This window comes from Oncorhynchus mykiss, chromosome 5 (assembly GCF_057628025.1).
Source record: "Oncorhynchus mykiss isolate SJ-2025 chromosome 5, ASM5762802v1, whole genome shotgun sequence".
Classification (NCBI taxonomy): Eukaryota; Metazoa; Chordata; class Actinopteri; order Salmoniformes; family Salmonidae; genus Oncorhynchus; species Oncorhynchus mykiss.
In genome coordinates, this window is record NC_143026.1 from 55,270,774 (window position 1) to 55,292,730 (window position 21,957).

The 21,957-nt window shown below is 46.3% G+C and overlaps 1 long non-coding RNA gene across 1 annotated transcript; it reads left to right on the forward strand.

Annotated features, from left to right (window-relative positions):
- Positions 1-12,073: 12,073 nt before the first annotated feature.
- LOC149983517 (uncharacterized) lies at positions 12,074-20,670 on the forward strand. Its single transcript, XR_016496147.1, has 2 exons — positions 12,074-19,539; positions 19,859-20,670. It is a non-coding gene; the product is annotated as an uncharacterized LOC149983517 (long non-coding RNA).
- The last annotated feature ends 1,287 nt before the right edge of the window (positions 20,671-21,957 follow it).

Here is a 21,957-nt window from a genome sequence, read left to right on the forward strand (position 1 = left end):
TCTCACAAAGAGTCTCTCCTACCTAACTTCACCTTTCTGTGAGCGTATTCTGTCCTACACCCACCGTTCGCTGTTATCTTAGCCTCCGTTTCATCTTAAATGTGACGAATGTGGACTAGGGGCGGTGGTTATTGTTGTTGGAACTACACAGCAAACTTGTAACAACCCAGTTGACTTGAATGTGATTAACCAAGGAGCTCAAAAGTAACCACCTAGACTGGGGGTGTGTAGTAGGCTTTCGATTGACTTAGTTGCGTGTGGTCTGATGCAGTCATGTGGTAACAGCAAAGGGCCGTGCTTAGGCCTGTTGCGGTGACCGTGTTGCCACCACACTGGCAGTCATGAGTCCGCAGTAAAAATCCAACGTGACCGTTGGATCACGGTAATCTCTTATGATCTCTGGACATGCATTGATAGTACCCAACTCAGTAAATGTTGATTCTTTCTACACTTTTTACTTAGTTCTCTTTGTACATACAGTATGAGAGTGCCCATATGATATACTTTCACCTTTCACCTTTCACCTTTTGCCATCAGGTCACTAACGGCCAGGTACTCTATTGTCCCCGATACTCCATTGTCCCCACTAACCACTCTGACATCAATGCAAATGCAATCTAAAAAATCACATCAAACACTTCTCATCAAAACAGTATCATGCTTTTAAAACTCGCCTCACGGCGATGGATCAATTTGAAGAAAGAAGTTCAGCGACAGGGTGAGACTGAGTGGGGAAACGTGGACGTTGTCGAAGAACCCCCCAGAAAACGTTTTATGGAAATAATGATTGTGCCGTTTTACATGACATAGCATACTGCATATTACACAAGGCAGAAAAAAATGGGGGGAAAAAATGGATTTAAGATGTCTTTGGTACATAATTGTTCTAGCCCGTACTCCCACATTTAAACAAATTCCAGTAATCACCTTTGAGTGTGGACTGGATTATTGTGCATATTGGATGGGCTGCTTACATTTTGCTATGCTCCAGACTTTCTATCCTTGAGTCTGGGAGAGAATGTTTAGGCCTAGCCGATGCTGTTGGTTCATTTTTTTGTGCATTTTTGTATTTGAATAACCTAGTAATTGTCTTTTTTTAAAAAACATTTTCATAATCAACATTATCTTTAGCTACACTTTACCTCTCCACCGTGCGTTTCCATCTCCTCCTCTCGCTCGCTCCTTTCTCCAGCGCACAGAGAGAGGGGCTGTCAACAGACCTGCCTAAAATAAATCCTGGTTTTATTATGATAGTGTACATTCAATTGATTTGTTATACTTAAAAAAAAAAATGTAGATGCTCCAAAGGTGCGCATCAGCGTCTTGTATGCACAGAGGCCTGGAGATGCTAAATATGTTTAGGAAAAACGTTAATTACGCTCAATTACCCGTGAGACTGGCAGTCTTTTGCATGACATTAACTGGCTGACAAAATGTCATGACCGCCACAGCCCTAACCTCGCTCACAGAAAGAAAAAGATTGTAACGGTCGTCTGATGTGCAAGGATCGGACCAAAGCGCAGCGTGGTAAGTGCTCATGGTATTTATTAAATCAACAAACACTCGATAAAAATAAACCAAGAGAGAAACGACTACGAGCAGTTCTGTCAGGTGCAGAAAACACGAAACAGAAAACAACTACCCACAAAACACAGGTGGGAAAAGGCTACCTAAGTATGGTTCCCAATCAGAGACAACGATAGACAGCTGTCCCTGATTGAGAACCATACCCGGCCAAAACAAAGAAATACAAAACATAGAAAAATGAACATAGATTGCCCAGTCAAATCACACCCTGACCAAACCAAAATAGAGACATAAAAAGCTCTCTAAGGTCAGGGCGTGACAAAGAAAGAAGAGAGGTTAATTGACTTGTAACACATTTGGTAAAAGGTGAAAGGTGAAAGTAAATCATGTGGGCACTCTCATACTGTATGTACAAAGAGAACTAAGTAAAAAGTGTAGAAAGAATCAAAAATGGAATCTACTGTAGTTATCGAAGGTTCAAGTCCACATTGGTGTCTGACGTAGATGTCGGCCACCTTGAGATGTGACCAAACCCTTCTAGTGGCCTTTTGGCTCCCCATGGATCTGTCTGGACCTCAAAAAAGCAAACCAATGACCCTGAAGGAAGAACGGATGAAAACGGAAAAAAAGAACGGATGAGAGAAAATCTTTGTAGAACTTCTGCATATATGCACAGGGTTCTGTGCGTTATCATATTTTTGTTGGAGTATATAGCTATTTCCACCTATGCTGCTGCAGCCTTTAGCTAAGATCCACGACACTCTTAAGCCTTGGCTAGCTTCGTGCCAGCGAAGGAAATGGCACTGGGTTTTCTTCTCCACCAAGTTCTTCCCCAATGGTCAGAGCACTTCTGCTCAGAATAGCCATTGTCCACTGAACTAACCTTCAGATACAAGCCTTGCATTAGACAACTACTATAAACGTTACAAAGATGCGGTGAGCATAGGTGGGCAGGCTTGTCTATTATCTACGGCGTCCACTTTAGGACATTTACCCCAATGTTTAAAATGACAACTAGTTCATATCATGAACCGTGTTAAACAAATCTTGACCAGTGTAAAGGCCAGATGATTCAGTGATGATCATGTGTGGTTATGAATCCGCGTGCAACAAGCGTATTAATTTCCCCCCTGGCCGGTTAGCTCTTTGTGCTAGTGTAAATGGTGGCTAAACGCTAGCACAATTAGCCTGTGGTGAGGGATTGAATTAGCCAACCGATTTTACACTCGATATTGAGCCTGGGATCGAAACCTCTTGTAATGAGTCTGGAGGGTAGAAACTACCCCCCACCCCACCAACATGTGCTGTGCAGAATTAGCGAGTGCTAGTTTCAGTTTGCCGCCTGCTAGCCTCCCTCCACAGACGGCGTCAGAGTAATCGACAGTGACTGGAAATATGCGGCGTCATTGAGCCGCGGCCTGCGAGACTAATGGGGTTAGAGCCTTCCCCTTTTGAGTCGTACCCCACCTCAGAAGCCATCAGTGATATTCAATTTGTGTTAAAGCTCCCTTTGAGGTCCGAGCCCGATTTGATTAACATATTTTAGGTGGGAGCGTTGGGGTGAAGCCTAGGAGTTCCTAGGGCCAGTATTAATAATAGTCTGAGTGTATTTACTTTGCCTGTGTGACGTGAGGGACAGTTTGGTCTGACAGTGCCCAATGAAGGGCATGGTGGTTGGATTCCGATGGGCAGAGAAGTGACTGTTGATGGTATGCAGATTTGTGTTTTGCCCCAGTCTCTTTGTAACCGTGTGGTTCCGTCGACTGAACGTGGCATGGATGAAACTAATCAAAAGGGATTCATGTATGGAATTCATTGTAATAAAATTGACTGGATTTGTCTGGATTCCGTCGCCATGCCTTTTGCTTACCGAGGAGTGACATAGTGTACGGTGGACATAGACAAAGGGGACAAAGGAGACAATTGGGCAAATGTTTTCCCACATTTTTAGCTGTAAGGGAAATGGACACACACAGAGACATGGACAAAGAGACAGACAGACATAGACACAGAGAGACCCAGATGCACAGACAGACGGACAAACGTACAGACACACACACACACACACACACACACACACACACACACACACACACACACACACACACACACACACAGACAGACGGACAAACGTACACACACACACACACACACACACAGACAGACGGACAAACGTACACACACACACACACAAATACACACAGACAGACAGACCGTGAGAGTCCCCGACGTCTATGGCTACTGTAAAGGGATTCCTGCACTCCACACGCCTGAAGCATTGTCTGCAACAACCCAAGTGCAAACAAAGCAAGCGCAGTGACTACCTCCTCCACCAATGCCACCAAGCAGTAAAAATGTAACCGCGCTGGTCCAGAAAAGATACTCCTCTCTCCTATTTTATAGAAGTTCAGGGAAAATCAATGTGTTATGAGGGCCTCCTTCAGTGTGTCCTGTAAAAAAATATATAAAAAAAACCTTCAATAAAGTTTCCATGCCACAGTTTATTTCGATGGGCCTCGCACAAAAGCAGAGCCCTGTAAATCGCAGCTTTTGTTAAAAGTCACCGAAGGCTTCCCTTACGTAGTTCCTCGAGTCTCTCTCAGCGGCCGCCAGTCTTGAGATGCCGTGCAGCCTGAAACCGTATAGAAATCGACAGAGATACCGTTTCCCCAGTGTTTCCCCCCCTTTAACAAGGACAGAGGTTGAAAGGATTGTATAGGAGCCCAAATCACTGAGAGCGGAGAAATGGGTTAAAAGCTGGAGTTTCTCCCCTTCCGTAACAAACGTAAAGAATGTAAAGGGTTGTGACTAAAGGTCTGGGCCAGAATCACAAGGCATCGCAGTAAAGCAGTGCTGATCTAGGATCAGTCCCCCCGTCCCCCTGTCCACATAATTGTATTCATTATGATCTGAAAGGCAAAATGGCTCCTAGATCAGCACTCCTACACTGAGACTCTTTGAGAATATGAGCCCTGGGTTGCACGGGGGGGGGGGGGGGGGGGACAGGTGGTAATCACACCGCAGCAGTCAGTCGCTCAGAGAGGTGAAATCATCCAGGGTATAGATAAATAGATAGATAGATAGATAGATAGATAGATAGGGCCCAAGGGTTGTTTTCTCTTTATGTCTCAGGATGTGTGAAGAGATTCCAGTGCTCTGGTCGTATAGCGAGTGGCCTCGATTCTGGCAACAGGAGGAGGGTGAGGAGGATAATGGCGGGTAAAGGAAAGCGTCAGTCGGCACCCACTAGCGAAGGACAGGTTTGGAGCGTGGGAGGTGTGGACCTTGTTCAGGCCCAAAGCCATGACCCCTGCTGGGGTTGACTGTAGCCAACTGGCTTAGTCAATGCAGGGCAGGAATAAGATGGAAAAGCATCTTTCTTCGTTTTGCAACTTTCTTGTTCATTGCTGATGTAGTCTGCTGGAGAGGTTTAAGTTTATTTGAGCATCTTGGCGCATATGTAGAAACATACATAACGTGGTGTCAGACAACATATAAAACACAAGTAAAAAATATGTCTGCCATGAAAGTGCAATATGCGGGAAATCTCTCCACCATTTGCTGGTTGCTAAAATTGGAATAGTTCACCTAATTTCAGTTTATGTGGCAAAACAGACACTCCGAGTGTAGGGAATCATTGTACCATCTAAGCCGCTGTGAACCTATATTTTCAATAACCAAAAATGTAATGTTTTCAGCTGCTTGAAGCCGCTGTACAAAACTGAAAGTAAAAGACGCAAAAAAACGTAAGCATAATAGAACATGATAGATAATAGAACGCTTCTTAGACTTGCTGCCAATGAGGATGGCAGATCTATCACTCACATTTCTATGTGAATTCGACCCCAAAAGTTCCATATTGTATAAATATATGGATGTAAATGCTGTTTTGGTTTAGTTGTCTGTACTCAACAAGGCTGTCCTCTGTTTCACATATTCTTCCATGCATCAGTACTTTATTTGTTTGGGAGGGGTTGAGGATTTCAAGGGGGAACTACCCGCAAAGAAAGAAGGAGGGATATAGTTTGTGGACACAAAATAAATGCATGAATGAATTCAATTATTTTCCTCTGTCTTTCTTTCCTCCGTTTCTTTCCAGTTGTGATTCTGTTCTCTGGTGTGAGTTGGGTAAGGACGGAGCTGCATGGATAAGACTGAATGGGTAAGGACGGAGCTGCATGGATAAGACTGAATGGGTAAGGACGGAGCTGCATGGATAAGACTGAATGGGAGAGACTAGGTCTTGTTCTAAAGTAGGGGAGAGGAGTGGCACACACACACCCTCTAATAAAACCCTATCCCATACCCCCCTGCAGCACTACTGGGAGAAGCATGTTAGTCTGTGTCAGAAGTGTGTGTGTGTGTGTGTGTGTGTTTCGATTTGTCTGTGTGTGTGCGTGTTTGACCTTCTGTGTCTGTGTGTGTGTGTTTGACCTTCCGTGTCTGTGTGTGTGTTTTTGACTATGTGTGTCTCCCTGTCGGTCTCTGTCTGTTTATGTGTGTGCGGGGGGGTTGTAACCATAGGCACATGATAACAGACAGGCAGTGGGGGGGGGCAGGGTGGTGGGTCGGGTAACCACTAAGCACCGTTCTGCAGCCCTTCAGGTGCGTGATAAAGTCAGGTCTGGGTGGGAGTATTTCTGCATTTTATTGTGGTGGGAGGGTATGGGCCGGGATGTGTGAGTGAGGGGGGTGCAAGGGCGGTGGAGGGGTGCGTGGTTCTGCTCAAGTGAGCCTGAAGAATGCCCGTGGATCCTGCAGGAGAGAATGAGCTCCTTTCATCACATGCAGCCCGGGGTCCCCCCCTCCCCCTTCTCCTCCTTCTTCTCCCCGCCTCCTCCCTTTCTCTCAGGAAACATTAATAAAAAATTGGATGCAGGCGGGCCGCTTCCCTCCCTTCTTCCATCTCTCTCTCTCTCTCTCTATCTTTCTCTCTCTCTCTCCCCCCTCTCTCTCTCTCTCTCTCTCTCTCTCACTCCCCCTCTCTCTGTCTCTATCGCTCTCACACTCTCCCTCTCACTTTCCCTCTCCCTCTGTCTCTCTCTCTCTCCCTCTCTGTCTCTCTCTCTCCCCCTTTCTCTCTCTCCCTCTCCCTCTCTCCCTCTCTCTCTCTCTCTCTCTCTCTCTCTCTCTCTCTCTCTCTCTCTCTCTCTCTCTCTCTCACTCAGTCCCTATCAGAGGCAGCAGGCACTCATGCAACAGGTCCTGTATTTAGAAAGCATCGCAATTAGCCATAATGGCTTCCAGTTTGTCCCTGCCTTGCGTCATGGCTTTGATGGCCTGGCCCCTGATTGAGTGGGCTGGGGGGAATACCAGAGAATTTCCATCTCTGATTGGTCGGAGGAGGCAGGGAAAGGGGAGGGGTGAACATTAAACAACAATGATCTCAGGATCATGAAGCCATGGCTGCGTCCCAAGAGGCACCCTGTTCCCTATGTAGTATACCGTCAAAAACCATGCACTATATAGGGAATAAGGTGCCATTTAGGACACATCACATGGCTTGTTCCTTTTGAGTCATGTTCCTCATATAACTGTCTACTGATTTTGTAGACTTTCGAAGCAACAATTAAGGATTTGATAGCTTTCTCTTCCTGACACTGTTTGATGTGAATGAATGGTGCGAGTTACAGCGTTTGAGGCAGGTATTTGATGGATATTGTGGAGGTGGACAGAGTACAGGGATGTGGATATCAGGGGTTTACAGTGCAGGGCTTTGGGGTTACGTGATGGCGAGCCTCCTAATTTCACTTAAGTCTTTCTCTCTGGTGGTTCTCCAAACTGACCTCCCCTCTCCGCTTGTCCCTCCTCCCTCACCCCTCTACCCCCTTCGCCCTGCTCCTCTCACCCCTCTTCCCTCTCCCTTCTCCCCCGCTCGCCCTGCTCCCCTCACCCCTCTCCGGGCGGAACCCTTTGAACACACACACAGAAAAATACCCCACACCACTTAGGTGCTAATGTTGCTTGAAACCCAGCGCGTAGTCCGAGAGAGAGAGAGAGAGAGGTAGAAAGAGAGAGAGAGAGAGAGAGTCACGAGAGAGAGAGTGCTCCCTCTGTGTGTCTTAAATGGATTCATCTCTGCCAGCGAGGTGTCTCTTTGTGTCTCCAAGCTGAGGACTGAGAGAGGGAGAGAGAGCCATCCCAGCCAGGGTAGAGACGCACAGCAGTGGGCAGAGAGTAGCTGAGGGGTGGGGTGGTGGGGGTTAGGCTGGTGGGATGGGACCACCTGCGTAGCCCTCTTTACTGTGGGATTATGCGGGCACACAAAGCGGCGCAGGGAGGAGGCCAAGGCGAAGGGGGGGAAGAGCGATGGGAGAGTGAGCGGCGTGGAAAGCGAAGCTGGCGTGAGTGCCAGGGGCTTGCCACATACTGTACCCAACACACCCCCACCCCCCTGGCCCACTCCCCAGTCCCAGGACCCCCTCTTCCACCCCCTTACCTCCGCTCCCTGCTCCCTTTCCCCTGCATTGGTTCCATGCTGCACGGCTGCCAGTGCCCCTTTGAGGGGACGGCTGCTGGGGCTGCCTCACAGAGGTGGGTGCCCTTTCACATTTAAAACAGCCCCCTCTGAAACGCCACAACACCACGTCAGTGCGGTCACACATTCACTGCCTGGTCACACGCTCACACAGTGTTCCCACCGGCAGTTGGTGACAGCGCGTCGGTCAGCGTGAGACCCGTGAGGTAAGACCATGATGACACTGTCCTCTTTGCAACCCCCAGACCTTTATAACTACTGGTCCTAAGATCAGGTACTGTCGATGACGGCCAATGTCAGACTCTGTGAGATCAGGGTTGGGGTCAATTCTATTTCGATATAGTCAATTCAGGAAGTGAACTGAAATTCAAAATGTAAATTTGTTCTCACAGAGGACATTGAGGGAAAAAAAATCCTGTGTAAGACACCATATTCAAATTGATCTCATCTGACCCAAAAAGAGAACCTGGTCATTTCATTCAGCGTTGACCAAAAGAAAGGATACTTTTCCTGATTATACCGTTTGTTTAGACAAGCGGAACTTGACAAAGCTACACCGTAGTAGATGCAAATGTGTGGTTTTAACGGAGAGAGAGAGAGAGAGAGAGAGAGAGAGAGAGAGAGAGAGAGAGAAAGAGGCTCCCTCATCCTGGCTGTTCTCTTGATTATCACTTTTTCTTATTCGTTTTTCAGACACCATTATCCAGGACGCTTTGGCCCAAGCTTATTTTTCTACCAATGTATGGTGTCACAATAGATATGACCTCAACATTAGACCCACAGTGTGTTTATCATAGCAGCGTCCTCACCACTCTCCTGGTATCAAACTATAAATATATTTGATGTGGAGAAATAACCAGGTGTTAGAGTTAGTGCTATTTCTCCTTGTACTATTTCGTGGTCAGTCTGCCAGACAAAGGTTAGCTACTTTTATCCATCTTTTGACTATTTTGTTATATTGGACAAATCTTCTGGTTTGGGAAGAACATAGACTACTGTAGTTGAGAAAATGTCTGCCTAACATTCTTCTCCGTCATGGCCAGACTTTTTTGTAGCAGTAGTTCCTCAGTGAGAGGATATCCACACAGCTGTGAGTCGTGGCCATGATGCGACCATTAATGATTGGTTACTTTCCCGCTGTCGTCCTCTTTGTCGCTGGGCAGATTAATAGCTCTTCCTGGTTAATAATTCCAGCCCTGCTCATTTGTGGTCAGCTGAACCACAACTGACCCTCTGGTCCTGAGTCAATGTGTAATGGCTCCATTTGGACTTCCCTTTTCACTACAGCCAGCCTTGAAAACAAACAATTGTTCGAGCTGCTTTGAGTATTTCTGCTGAGGCGGGCTATTAGCCCGAGTGAGACTAGCATGTCTGGGCCACGTCACCTTTTGACGGAGAAGTCCTCCGTGTCCTCCGTGAGTCCACCCCCTGTCCTCTCTCCCCTCTCCCCAAAGGGAGGTATGTGAAACACTCGTAGACCTCAGCACTTTTGGGACCCCGAGGTGGTGACCAAACAGAGAGAGAAGAGAAGGAAGACAGTGGGACAACCTGTGCTTCTCAGGCTCAGAGTTGAATGGGTTGTTTTTTTTTTTTTAGGTATTCATTGTGGCCTCTCTTTTAAGCCGGGGTTTTATATGATGTGAGGCGTGGGGGAGCTGGCAGCTTGGCGTGGGTCTGTGCCTCCGCTGCCTCGCGTCCCATAGCGATCCCCGGGCCACACTGACATTCTAATCATAACCCAGTGGCAGGAGCTTTGTGCGGACCCCTGGAGGCCGCTTGGGACGGGGCTCCCGCCGCTCACACTCCCTTTGTGCTGTAGGGAAGGTGCCACAAGCAACCGGGGGATTAAAAGGAATGGCATAAAGGGAGTTCGAGAAATGTATTTCACTTTCTGCCGCATGGGCCCCTTACGGGCCAAGAAGATGGCTGGGGTGGTGACAGGATGGTGTTTGCCTGCCTGGGATTGTGTGTGTGTGTGTGTGTGTGTGTGTGTGTGCGTGCGTGAATGTGCGTGCGTGTGTTTCTGTGCGTGTGTGCTTCTGCACGTCTGTGTGTGTGTTTATACTTGTGGGTTTTGTATGCATGTGTATGTGTGTACACACACACTTACAATGTATTCTGAAAGTATTCAGACCCCTTCACTTTTTCCACTTTTACTGTTACGTTACAGCCTTATTCTGAAATGGATTAAATAGTTTTTTCCCCTTCACACAATACTCCATAATGACGAAGCAAATACATTCCTCTCTGCAGATCCTCTCAAGCTCTGTCAGGTTTGGATGGGGTACGTCACTGCGCAGCTATTTTCAGGTCTCTCCAGAGATGTTTGATCGGATTCAAGTCTCAAAGTCTCACTCAAAGACATTGAGTGACCAAGGTCCTTCTCCCCCGATTGCTCAGTTTGGCCGGGCGGCCAGCTCTAGGAAGAGCCTTGATGGTTCCTAACTTCTTCCATTTAAGAATGATGGAGGACACTGTGTTCTTGAGGACCTTCAATGCTTCCCCAGATCTGTGTCTCGAAACAATCCTGTCTCGGAGCTCTATGGACAGTTCCTTCGACCTCATGGCTTGGTTTTTGCTTTGACATGCGCTGTCAACTGTGGGACCTTATAAGGACAGGTGTGTGCCTTTAAAATCAAGTTCAATCACTTGATGTTTACCACAGGTGGACTCCAATCAAGTTGTAGAAACATCTCAAAGGATGATCAATGGGAACAGGATACACCTGAGCTCAATTTTGAGTCTTGTGGCAAAGGGTCTGAATTCTTATGTAAACAAGGTATTTCTGTTCTATAAAACGGTTTCGCTTCGTATTATGGGGTGTAGATTGATGTAATATGTTTTTGGGGATGTAATCCATTTTAGAATAAGGCTGTAACGTAACAAAATATGGAAAAGGGAAGGGGTCTGAATACTTTCAGATGCACTATACAGTATATGAATGTGTACATGCGTGTGTGTTTCATGTGTGGGCCCCTGTTTGTGTGTGAAAGTGTCTCAGTGTGTATTACGAGGGAGAGGGAAAGGGGGCCGGGTAAATGACAGCGTTTGGCTAAAGTTCCACTTATGTCAGTTTTCCCCAGCTGACAAACCAGGGACCTACGGGATTATTAGAGTTACATACCTAGACAACAATCGTTTCTTCACAGGGCCCCTATACGTAAACAGCAATACTACTTCATAAGACCACACACAATACCGTCGCTCTCCTTCTGCTCAATCCTATGCACTACTGATAACAATGGCATTTTTAATGGATCAAATGGTAATATTACCATTATCAGAAAGTAAGAGGAAAACAGTTCATTTTGAACGAATACGCAAGTGAGCTAGTCACGTCACTCAAAGGAGTCGTGCGATTCGGGTCGAGAGTCCTACATTGCCGGCAGAGGATCGCCTGAACAGACAGCTGTTGCTCACACTCTCCTCTCCACCGCTCAGACCCCTTGCTGTTGTGTAATAAATGTTATTGTCCGTAATCGATTTGTAATGGCTCACGAGCATCTCCCTGATTCAGCCTGGAAAACGAGAGCAAGAGAGAGAAGAGAGGCAACAGGCTCCTTGAGAATGTGGCGAGAGCGAGGAGAGAAGAGAGAGGGGGAGAAGAGCGAGGGGGAGAAGAGCGAGGGGGAGAAGAGCGAGGGGGAGAAGAGAGAGGGGGAGAAGAGAGAGGGGGAGAAGAGCGAGGGGAGAAGAGCGAGGGGGAGAAGAGCGAGGGGGAGAAGAGCGAGGGGGAGAAGAGAGAGGGGGAGAAGAGCGAGGGGAGAAGAGCGAGGGGAGAAGAGAAGAGGGGTTCGCCAGGGAAAGGCTCCCGCGGCGTAAATCGTATTCATGGTTGACAGAGTGGTCATGGGGGATCAGAAGGATGGTCTTCTTCCCTCTGAAGGGGGAGATAGCGCATTGTGGGGGCCCCGCCATGGGCCCTCTTTGTGCCCTAACAGCAGGTAGCAGTGGACTGTCAGGTCAACTCTGGGCTGGGGCCCAGCTTGCCACTTATATCCCTCCTCTTTTTTTCTGTCTGCGCTCTGTTCCTGGTGTGCGCGCGGGGGGGGGGGGGGGGGGGGAGTGTGAATTGTGAGGTGGAGACTGACTTTTGTGAACCTCTTAGTTACCCCCAAACATAGTCCTCCTGCTACTAAAAATGTCAACGTGCTGACGTTCCTGAGTTGAATTCCGAAGGTCTGTCAAAGGTAACGTTTACCCTATTTCCGATAGCTACATTGCCAAAGAGAAACACCCGCTCTTCTATGCAAACATCACATACAGCGGGGAAATGATTGGAGACTGAATGAGGATTCCGTTATTTCAATGGCAGCTTTAAGCACACCAGGAATGCACTGTATTGCTGTCAGAGATGAAAGCAAACCATCATAACAACGCACTGTGACTGAACTATGCCTACGACCAAGCCTCAGTACCACGCCTAGGCTACGTATTCATATTGGAGGGTCACTCCCTCGACTCACACTCCCATTGATTCCCGCTCTTTTCTCTCCGTCTCTTCCCCATAGTAACTGGAGACTTCTCCCGGCGGGAGGCACGCTGTGCTCTGCGGCCACAGAATGGAGCTGCCCACTTAACGCAGAGGCTAATCAAATAACTGCCCCAGCGTGGTGCCCAGCGTGAGTGTCCTCCCAACGGGAGCTTGACCGGGGGCTGCAGGTACCCTTTCATCCAGCCTGGCAGGCGAGCTCCAGTGTCCTGCTGCTGGAAATTTGTCGTCCCCCTCTGGGTCTCTTTCTGGGAGTGTCAGGCTCGGGACCCCTGATGAGATATTTGTTGATATGATAACTCGATTAGGCCCCAGGATGGATGACACGGTGGCAGACAGCCAGCCAGCGGCGCGCAGGGAGTCCTTGATCCCACTCCTTAACCTCTCCTCAGGAGACCGGCGTTCTCCACCTGCCCTCGGCTAATCACTGACACAGGGCTGCACTTCGGTCAGAGGAAGGGCTGGGGTTAGGGTCCAGGAACCAGTTAGATATGAAGGAAGGGCTGGATGGCAAGGCACCGACTTGAATTGAAACATCCAAAGTGCATTCATTGTTATTTGTCTTTTACAACTTTTTTTTTGTGTGTGTGAGTGAAGCAGTTCCTAATTTGATGGTATATCCCTGTCATCTTCCCTGGATAAAGCTTCACAAGTGGCAGCATCGTTTTGGGAATTCCACAACCTACATTTCAAGGTGATTTCAAAATAAGGGGTGACATCCCTGGCATGTGACTGATGCCTCCAATTTCCTCATTACTGCACTGCTATACGGGCAGTTAGACTAACTCCTGTATTGTGTATTTATATAAAAATACATTCTTTTATTTATCCAGGCAAGTCAGTTCAGAACGACGGCCTATGGGAAGTCAGACATCCATACGACTGGTTTATATCAATCATATATAAAAGTAATCCTTTCTAGACCAGGATTGGAACCATATTAAAGAATCCCCTTTGCCACTGTGTCACTGTCCTGATATTTTCACCCTCTCTTTTGTATTGAGCTTGGTTCTTCAGTGTGGCTCAATAGAGGTTCCCGAGATGAACTGAGATGAACGGAGATACCGTTCAACCCTCCAGGGCCTCATTAGCTAGCCCAGAGGTGCCCTCAGTGGGCCTCAGCATCCTCTTCCTCCCAGGTTTTCACCACCACAAGGAAAGCACCAAACAACTTTGGACACAATACTTACTCTGTCTCTCCTCTAGTTATTTGTGGCTTGGCGTACTGGGGCCACTCAGTCAATTAAGTTCACATCTCTGCTTGGGCCAAACAACGGATTGTGGCGATACGTGAGCACTAAAGACCAAACAGGAGCCTCCCCTTTCCAGCCCCGGTCATTGAGGAGCTCGGAGCTTCAGAAAGGACACCAAACAAAGGCCGGCCTCTCTGTGTCTCAATGACTCCTCTCTTTGTTGCCTCCTCGGCCCCCATAAAGGAAGAGGGACGCTCTTGTTTGCCCAGGAGGTGGTTTAATGGCCCCGGGTGGAACAATGGCGCCACATTCAAGCCCGCCAGAAGGGCTCATTATATGGGGCCGTCCCAAAGCGCAGGGTCCCGGGACGTTCCCACTGGGGCAGGGGGTGAATGGCGGCGATGGGCGGGGAGGGTCGCCGAGAGGGAGAAAGGGGGCCATTGAGGTGACAAGCAGGTTCCATCTGCCCCCAGTGCCTCCTCACCTTGCATCTCGACAGGCAGGGGCCTCTCAGCTCACAATGGGCAAATTTAGTGTGTCGGGGTGGCTTAAAATGCTCACTTTAGAAGTGGCCATTGAGGGAAATATCAATACCGCGAACCACGGAATGGAGCATTCATCCACTCCGGCCCCCTTCCCATTGACCGAGTTCCTTTTCCTTTCAGTCACTCTCTCCTTTTCCCTCCATTCAAGGAGCTTCTCTCATCCCCAAAACTTCAGGCCACGCTATTTTTTCCCATACCTTGCAAAGGGGCGGATGACAAGAATTAAGTTAGTTCTGCCCCGGCCCTCGGTTTTGTCCCCTCTCAGCCATGGCAGGTACCACAGGCGGGGATGAATGGATCATCAATCAAAAGCAGCTCTCTATGATGGTTTGACACCAGAGCCAAGTGCCTGATAGGAGGCAGTAGTAGACCGTAGTGTTGAAAGGCCAAAGTCTAACTTCAAGTGTGTGTCTTAGACTTTTGTTTAAATCGTACACCGATAAGAGTCCCAGTAAAGGTTGAGTAACAAACCCGGATCTCTGCAAGCCTATGGTCATGAAGTGACTGGACCGGGACCGTGTAGGCCTACAGTAGATACTAAACATGTCACGTGTGCATGTGTGCGACCTGCTACTGAAAGCGCGACATCCCATAATTGACCATTTGATCAGCTTTTAATGGTGCCATGCCACAGTACACATGATGTATGCCTACGGTATCCCCCATCCCACCATGTAACATATTCATCTAATTTGACTCTCTTGTGTAGCTACAGTGCGTGAAAATGGTGGTGTTTGTCTATTGTCTTGTCCTTATTAGAAGACTAAACTACTAGGAGGGAATCCGCTTAGACAAGGAGGCCTATCATTTCATAGGCTACACCAAAAGACAAGTGAATTTTGCAAGGAACGCAATACATACAGTGGGGAGAACAAGTTTTTTTTTTTTATCATAGGTACACGTCAACTGTGAGAGACAGAATCTAAAACAAAAATCCAGAAAATCACATTGTATGATTTTTAAGTAATTAATTTGCATTGTATTGCATGACATACTGTAAGTATTTGATACATCAGAAAAGCAGAACTTAATATTTGGTACAGAAACCTTTGTTTGCAATTACAGAGATCATACGTTTCCTGTAGTTCTTGACCAGGTTTGCACACACTGCAGCAGGGATTTTGGCCCACTCCTCAATACAGACCTTCTCCAGATCCTTCAGGTTTCAGGGATGTCGCTGGGCAAAACAGACTTTCAGCTCCCTCCAAAGATTTTATATTGGGTTCAGGTCTGGAGACTGGTTAGGACACTCCCAGGACCTTGAGATGCTTCTTACGGAGCCACTCCTTAGTTGCCCTGACTGTGTGTTTCGGGTCGTTGTCATGCTGGAAGACCCAGCCACGACCCATCTTCAATGCTCTTACTGAGGGAAGGAGGTTGTTGGCCAAGATCTCGCGATACATGGCCCCATCCATCCTCCCCTCAATACGGTGCAGTCGTCCTGTCCCCTTTGCAGAAAAGCATCCCCAAAGAATGATGTTTCTACCTCCATGCTTCATGGTTGGGATGGTGTTCTTAGGGTTGTACTCATCCTTCTTCTTCCTCCAAACACAGCGAGTGGAGTTTAGACCAAAAAGCTCTATTTTTGTCTCATCAGACCACATGACCTTCTCCCATTCCTCCTCTGGATCATCCAGATGGTCATTGGCAAACTTCAGACGGGCCTGGACATGCGCTGGCTTGAGCAGGGGGACCTTGCGTGCGCTGCAGGATTTTAATCCATGACGGCTTAGTGTGTTACTAATGGTTTTTTTTGAGACTGTGGTCCCAGCTTTCTTCAGGTCATTGACCAGGTCCTGCCATGTAGTTCTGGGCTGATCCCTCACCTTCCTCATGATCATTGATGCCCCAAGAGGTGAGATCTTGCATGGAACCCCAGACCGAGGGTGATTGACCGTCATCTTGAACTTCTTCCATTTTCTAATAATTGCGCCAACAGTTGTTGCCTTCTCACCAAGCTGCTTGCCTATTGTCCTGTAGCCCATCCCAGCCTTGTGCAGGTCTACAATTTTATCCCTGATGTCCTTACACAGCTCTCTGGTCTTGGCCATTGCGGAGAGGTTGGAGTCTGTTTGATTGAGTGTGTGGACAGGTGTCTTTTATACAGTACAAACAGGTGCAGTTAATACAGGTAATGAGTGGAGAACAGGAGGGCTTCTTAAAGAAAAACTAACAGGTCTGTGAGAGCCGGAATTCTTACTGGTTGGTAGGTGATCAAATACTTATGTCATGCAATAAAATGCAAATGAATTCTACATGCTCTACATGCTTTGTAAGTAGGAAAACCTGCAAAATCGGCAGAACAAATACTTGTTCTCCCCACTGTAAAACAGTTCTCTACTTGAAGTCTTGACAAAGGTTTTGTGTTTCATGGTTGCCATGGCGCTGTGAGGAAGCCTTGGCAGAGAGCTCCTGTACATCTGTAAATACTTTCATTTTTTAAGTATTTTTATATTTTTTTAACCAACTTTTTTTCAATGACTTCTTGAGGGTTTCTGAGCTACGGTAACTGGTGGTTTTGACCCATTGAGTTGCTGCACTAATGGCAAATTAGTTTGTTTTTGGTTTGGCTACATACATATACATATACAGTCATTTTAATGATGCATCAATACACCACTATATTTTTGTCCACCTGCGTTGATTGTATCAACGATGTGGACTGTGGTGTGAGGGATTGAGAAAGGCCCGCCTTGTAGGGGACTGTTTCCTGACTACTGCCGAGGTGTGGTCGTCTTTCTGGCACTTATAGCTGCCCGAAGCATCACCCAGGTGGGTGATACACTTCAGTAGTGGACAATCTAGCCTACCTACAGAGGAGGAGGAGGAGCAAGAGACAACGACGAGGTGCCTGATGAAGAGCTCCGGACCTGTCTATGTAACGTTAACTGACTGATGCTGCTCCCTCTCTCTCCCTCCGCTTAAGCTACCGCCCAGCCTTTCGGAACTGCCTGTCTGAACAACACCCTATCATCTGAAACTGTGGCAAAACATGGCCCAAGACCTGCCAGATCTCTACGTTTGTTTTGTTCGTTTCTACAGCATCCTCTTTGTGATGAAAAGCCCTAAAAATACATCTATTATTATTATTATTATTATTATTATTATCATTATTAACTATTTTGAAATCTGTTCTCAATGTTGTTTGAGTTCCTGAGTTCTGGAATGATGTCCATAGTGACATCATAATCAAAATTCACAAGTGAATTTCACTATGAGAATGTCAAAAATAATGTAATAGAAAATGATTATGATGTCACTATTGCAGTGGTGTAAAGTAACTAAGTAAAAATACTTTTTGGCGTATCTATACCTTACATTACTATTTATATTTATGACAAATTTTACTTTTACTCCACTAAATTCCTAAAGAATATGTGTACTTTTTACTCCCATACATTTCCCCAGACACCCAAAAGTACTCATTATTGCATTTTCCAATTCACGCACATATTGATATAACATGTTGTCATCGCTACTGCCTCTGATCTGGCAGACTCACTAAACACAAGTACTGAATTTGTAAATGATGTCTGAGTTTTGGAGTGTGCCCCTGGCTGTCCGTAAATGTTTTACATAAACAAGAAAACCGTGCCGTCTGCTTTGCTTAATATAAGGAATTTGATATATAGCACTCGCTTTTACTCAAGTATGACAGTTGAGTACTTTGTCCACCACTGTACTGTACTTAAGTACATTTAAAACCAGATACTTTTAGACTTCTACTCAAGTAGTATTTTACTGAATAACTTTCACTTTCACTTGAGTCATTTTCTACCAAAGTACTGTATCTTTACTTTAACTCAAGTATGACAGTTGAGCTCTTTTTCCAACACTGCACTATCGACACCCTTCTAACCTAACCTATGTTCTATCGACACCCTTCTAACCTAACCTATGTTCTGCTGATCGTGGTCTATGCTACTGCAGTTAGATTCATGTCTTAATCAAGCCATCGTGCCCGAGAGGTCACGCTATATCACTAACGTAGTCACGGGTGAATGCCGTTGTTCGCCAGTCAACCAATAAACCTGTGACTATATTTGTGTGATTCACGTGCCTTATTGCTTTTATAAAACGGTTACCAGCATATTAACATGAATGACATTAAAAACGTGATTCTGATCAACTTTCCCTTGACTCCAGGTAGGGCTACTGTAAGGGCACGGGATCTGACATGTTTACAGTTTTTTCCAATTGCTAACACTAAAATGACATGCACAGCACAATTATTTAAACTGACACACAGAGAGCAAAACCTCTTCTCAAGTCTCCAAAAGTCGAAACACATTTTCTGCTTTACACACATTTTTGCAATTCAAAATGGCACTTTTTAAATGCACTGCACACGGTTCTCTCTGCATAAGACACAACAATCTGACATAAAGTCACATGTTTGCCATTTCAAAACACGGCCGTTCAAAATGACACTACCTGAGCTCATTGGCCAATACATGTGCCACCTGGCCAAACACTTCAATGGTTAATTGTTACCACTTCAATCAGGAAGTAAGCACTATGAAAAGACCACAGGTGAGCACCTTTTGTTTTACAACAACAATGGAAGCCGTTGCAGAGAGAGGAAGGGGAAGAGGGAGGTTGAGAATGAGAGGGGGAGGAAGAGTGAGAGGTAGGGGTAGAGCTGGTAGGGGAGTTCATGGCCAAAGAAGACAACAGCTTTCAAATGAAATCAGAGCAACCTTAGTTGATCATGTCATCAACCATGGGCTGACAATGCGAGAGGCTGGACAGAGAGTGCAGCCCAACTTGAGCCGTTTTACTGTCGCCTGTGTCATCCGGACATTTAAACTGGAGTACAGGTATGTAGCCAAAATTTCTTTCACACAATGTAGTACACCCCATGTCATAGTGTGTCAGTTGGGTGACACCTGTTTACTTCATGAATGGCTGATGTCATACACTAACTGCACAAATTTCCTGTAGAATTTACTCTACTGTGGGGGAAATATCTTTAGGCCTCATTGTCCAAGCCCTATATTTTAGTTTTTTCGTTTTTCTAAAGGACTGAGAGACGCAACCATGGTGGAGGAAGGGGCCAAATGTTCACCGGGGTACAGGAAGCTGCCATTGTAAACTTGGTTTTGGAAAATAATGAAATCAGATTACGAGAAGTTCAAAGCCACATCATCCAAGACAACACCATATTCAACAACATTCAACGAGTCAGTCTGTCCACATTGGCTCGTATTCTCAAGCTGAACCAAATCAGAATGAAACAACTTTATAAGGTGCCGTTTGAGGGAAACTCTCAAAGAAACAGAGGTCAGACGAGCATATGTGGATGTAAGTACAATATTGACTGCAGTACACTACACGCAACCTTGTTTCCCAGTGTACTGGATAACACCATATTGACTGCAGTACACTACACGCAACCTTGTTTCTCAGTGTACTGGATAACACCATATTGACTGCAGTACACTACACGCAACCTTGTTTCCCAGTGTACTGGATAACACCATATTGACTGCAGTACACTACACGCAACCTTGTTTCCCAGTGTACTGGATAACACCATATTGACTGCAGTACACTACACGCAACCTTGTTTCCCAGTGTACTGGATAACACCATATTGACTGCTTTTGTTCTATGTTTTCAGGGAGTACTGGAAATGGATGCTCATGCAATCCCACATGAGTTCATCTTTATAGACGAGGCTGGGTTCAACCTAGCAAAGACCAGAAGAAGTGGGAGAAACGTCATTGGCCACAGAGCCATTATAGATGTTCCTGGCCAACGTGGTGGGAACATCACAATGTGCGCTGCCATCTCCAATACGCATGGTGTCCTCCACCGGAATGCCAACCTTGGACCATACAACACAGCCCATATTCTCACATTTCTGGACAGACTCCACAACATTCTCATACCACCAGAGCGTATGAATGATGCAGACCATCAAAGAACCCGGTACGTTGTAGTATGGGACAACGTGAGCTTTCATCGTGCAGCCCCAGTCCAAAACTGGTTTGCTGACCACCCACCATTTCTTGTGCAATACCTCCCACCATACTCACCATTTCTGAACCCCGGAGAAGAGTTATTTTCGGCACGGCGGTGGAAGGTATACGACCGGCAGCCCTTTGTGCTCATGCCTCTTGTGCAGGCTATGGAAGAGGCATGTGATGAGATTGATGTGGGTGCGATTCAGGGATGGATAAGGCACTCAAGGCACTTCTTCCCTCGATGTCTGGCAAGGGAAGATATCGCCTGTGATGTGGCCGAGGCGTTGTGGCCAGAACCAGCTGTGGCGGCAAGATGCTGCCTTGTTATTTTTCTTGCCTTTTCTTTTTCAGTTTACTGTTTTTTTTTGTGATCATATTTTGGTTCAGTCCAATGTAAATATATCTGCTGTGCATATGTTGCACTGACTTGTTTGGTGAAAAATACAAAAATAAAATGTTTCAACCGCATGTGTGTGTATCTGCAAATATTTCTGTGCATCTGAAGAATTTTCTACAATTTGAGCTATTTTAGTATTATGGCAAAGCTTACTGAAGATGAGTGCTTTTCATTATGCCCAACAGTGTGTAGTTGGTTAGACAAAAATCTGGTTATATGAATGAAAAACACTGGTTATATGAATGAAGTGTATTTTGCAGTTTGGGTGTGGTTTTGTGAATTGTGTTAAGTATTTTGATAAAACCAGCCTAGTTTGCAAAATTGTGTTTTAGCAATTGGGAAAAACGGTAAGAATACATCGTCTGACTCAGTAAGGACTTTCTGAAGGACATGTCCACCACAGCCGCCACAAGACTCAGTCTCTCAGTCTGCCGTGCAGTTAACCATGAGCGATGGGGCTTCCCATGGGGAAAACCCAGCAGGGGCCGCGGGCGGCAGGCTTGCAGGCAGACCCCCAGAGGCCGTATTGCACCCGTGTTGCACCAGGCTGTGTGTGTCTTTGTGTGCACTTCTATGTCTGTGTGTGTTTCTGTGTGTGTGTGTACGTTTGTCCGTGTGTCTGTGTGTGTGTGTGTGTGTGTGTGTTTGTATATCGATGTGCCTGTGGGAGTTTGCAGGGCTCACCAGATGCCTCAGCTCCCAGAACTCTTAGCGGGGTGCCGGTGAACTGGTGAAGTCCCGCTGTGCCACTATAGAGACGACATACATCTCACTAAGGGGAGCAGAGGGGAGCCCCTAAGTCCTCTCATTACCCCACACATTAGTCTTTCCTGTTGGACCCAGCCTGTGGGGCAGTGATGTAAAGTAACTAAGTAAAAATACTTGGAAGTACTACTTAAGTACCTTTTGGGGGTATTTGTACTTTACTTTACTATTTATATTTTTTAACAGCTTTTACTTTTACTCCACTACATTCCTAAAGACAATATGTACTTTTTACTCCATACATTTCCCCTGACACGGGAAAGCACTCGTTACATTTCGATTGCTCAGGCAGGGCAGCAATATGGTCCAATTCATGCACCTATCGATTTAACTTGTCATCCCTACTGCCTCTGATTTGGCAGACTCACTTAACATAAATACTGTGTTTGTAAATGATGTCTGAGTGTTGGAGTGTGTCCCTGGGGCTGTCTTCACATTTTTTTTAAAGAGAAAATTGTGCCATCTGCTTTGCTTAATATAAGTAATTTGATATATAGCACTTGCTTTTACTCAAGTATGACAGTTGAGTAATTTTTCCACCACTGTACTGTACTTAAGTACATGTAAAACCCAGATACTTTTAGATTTCTA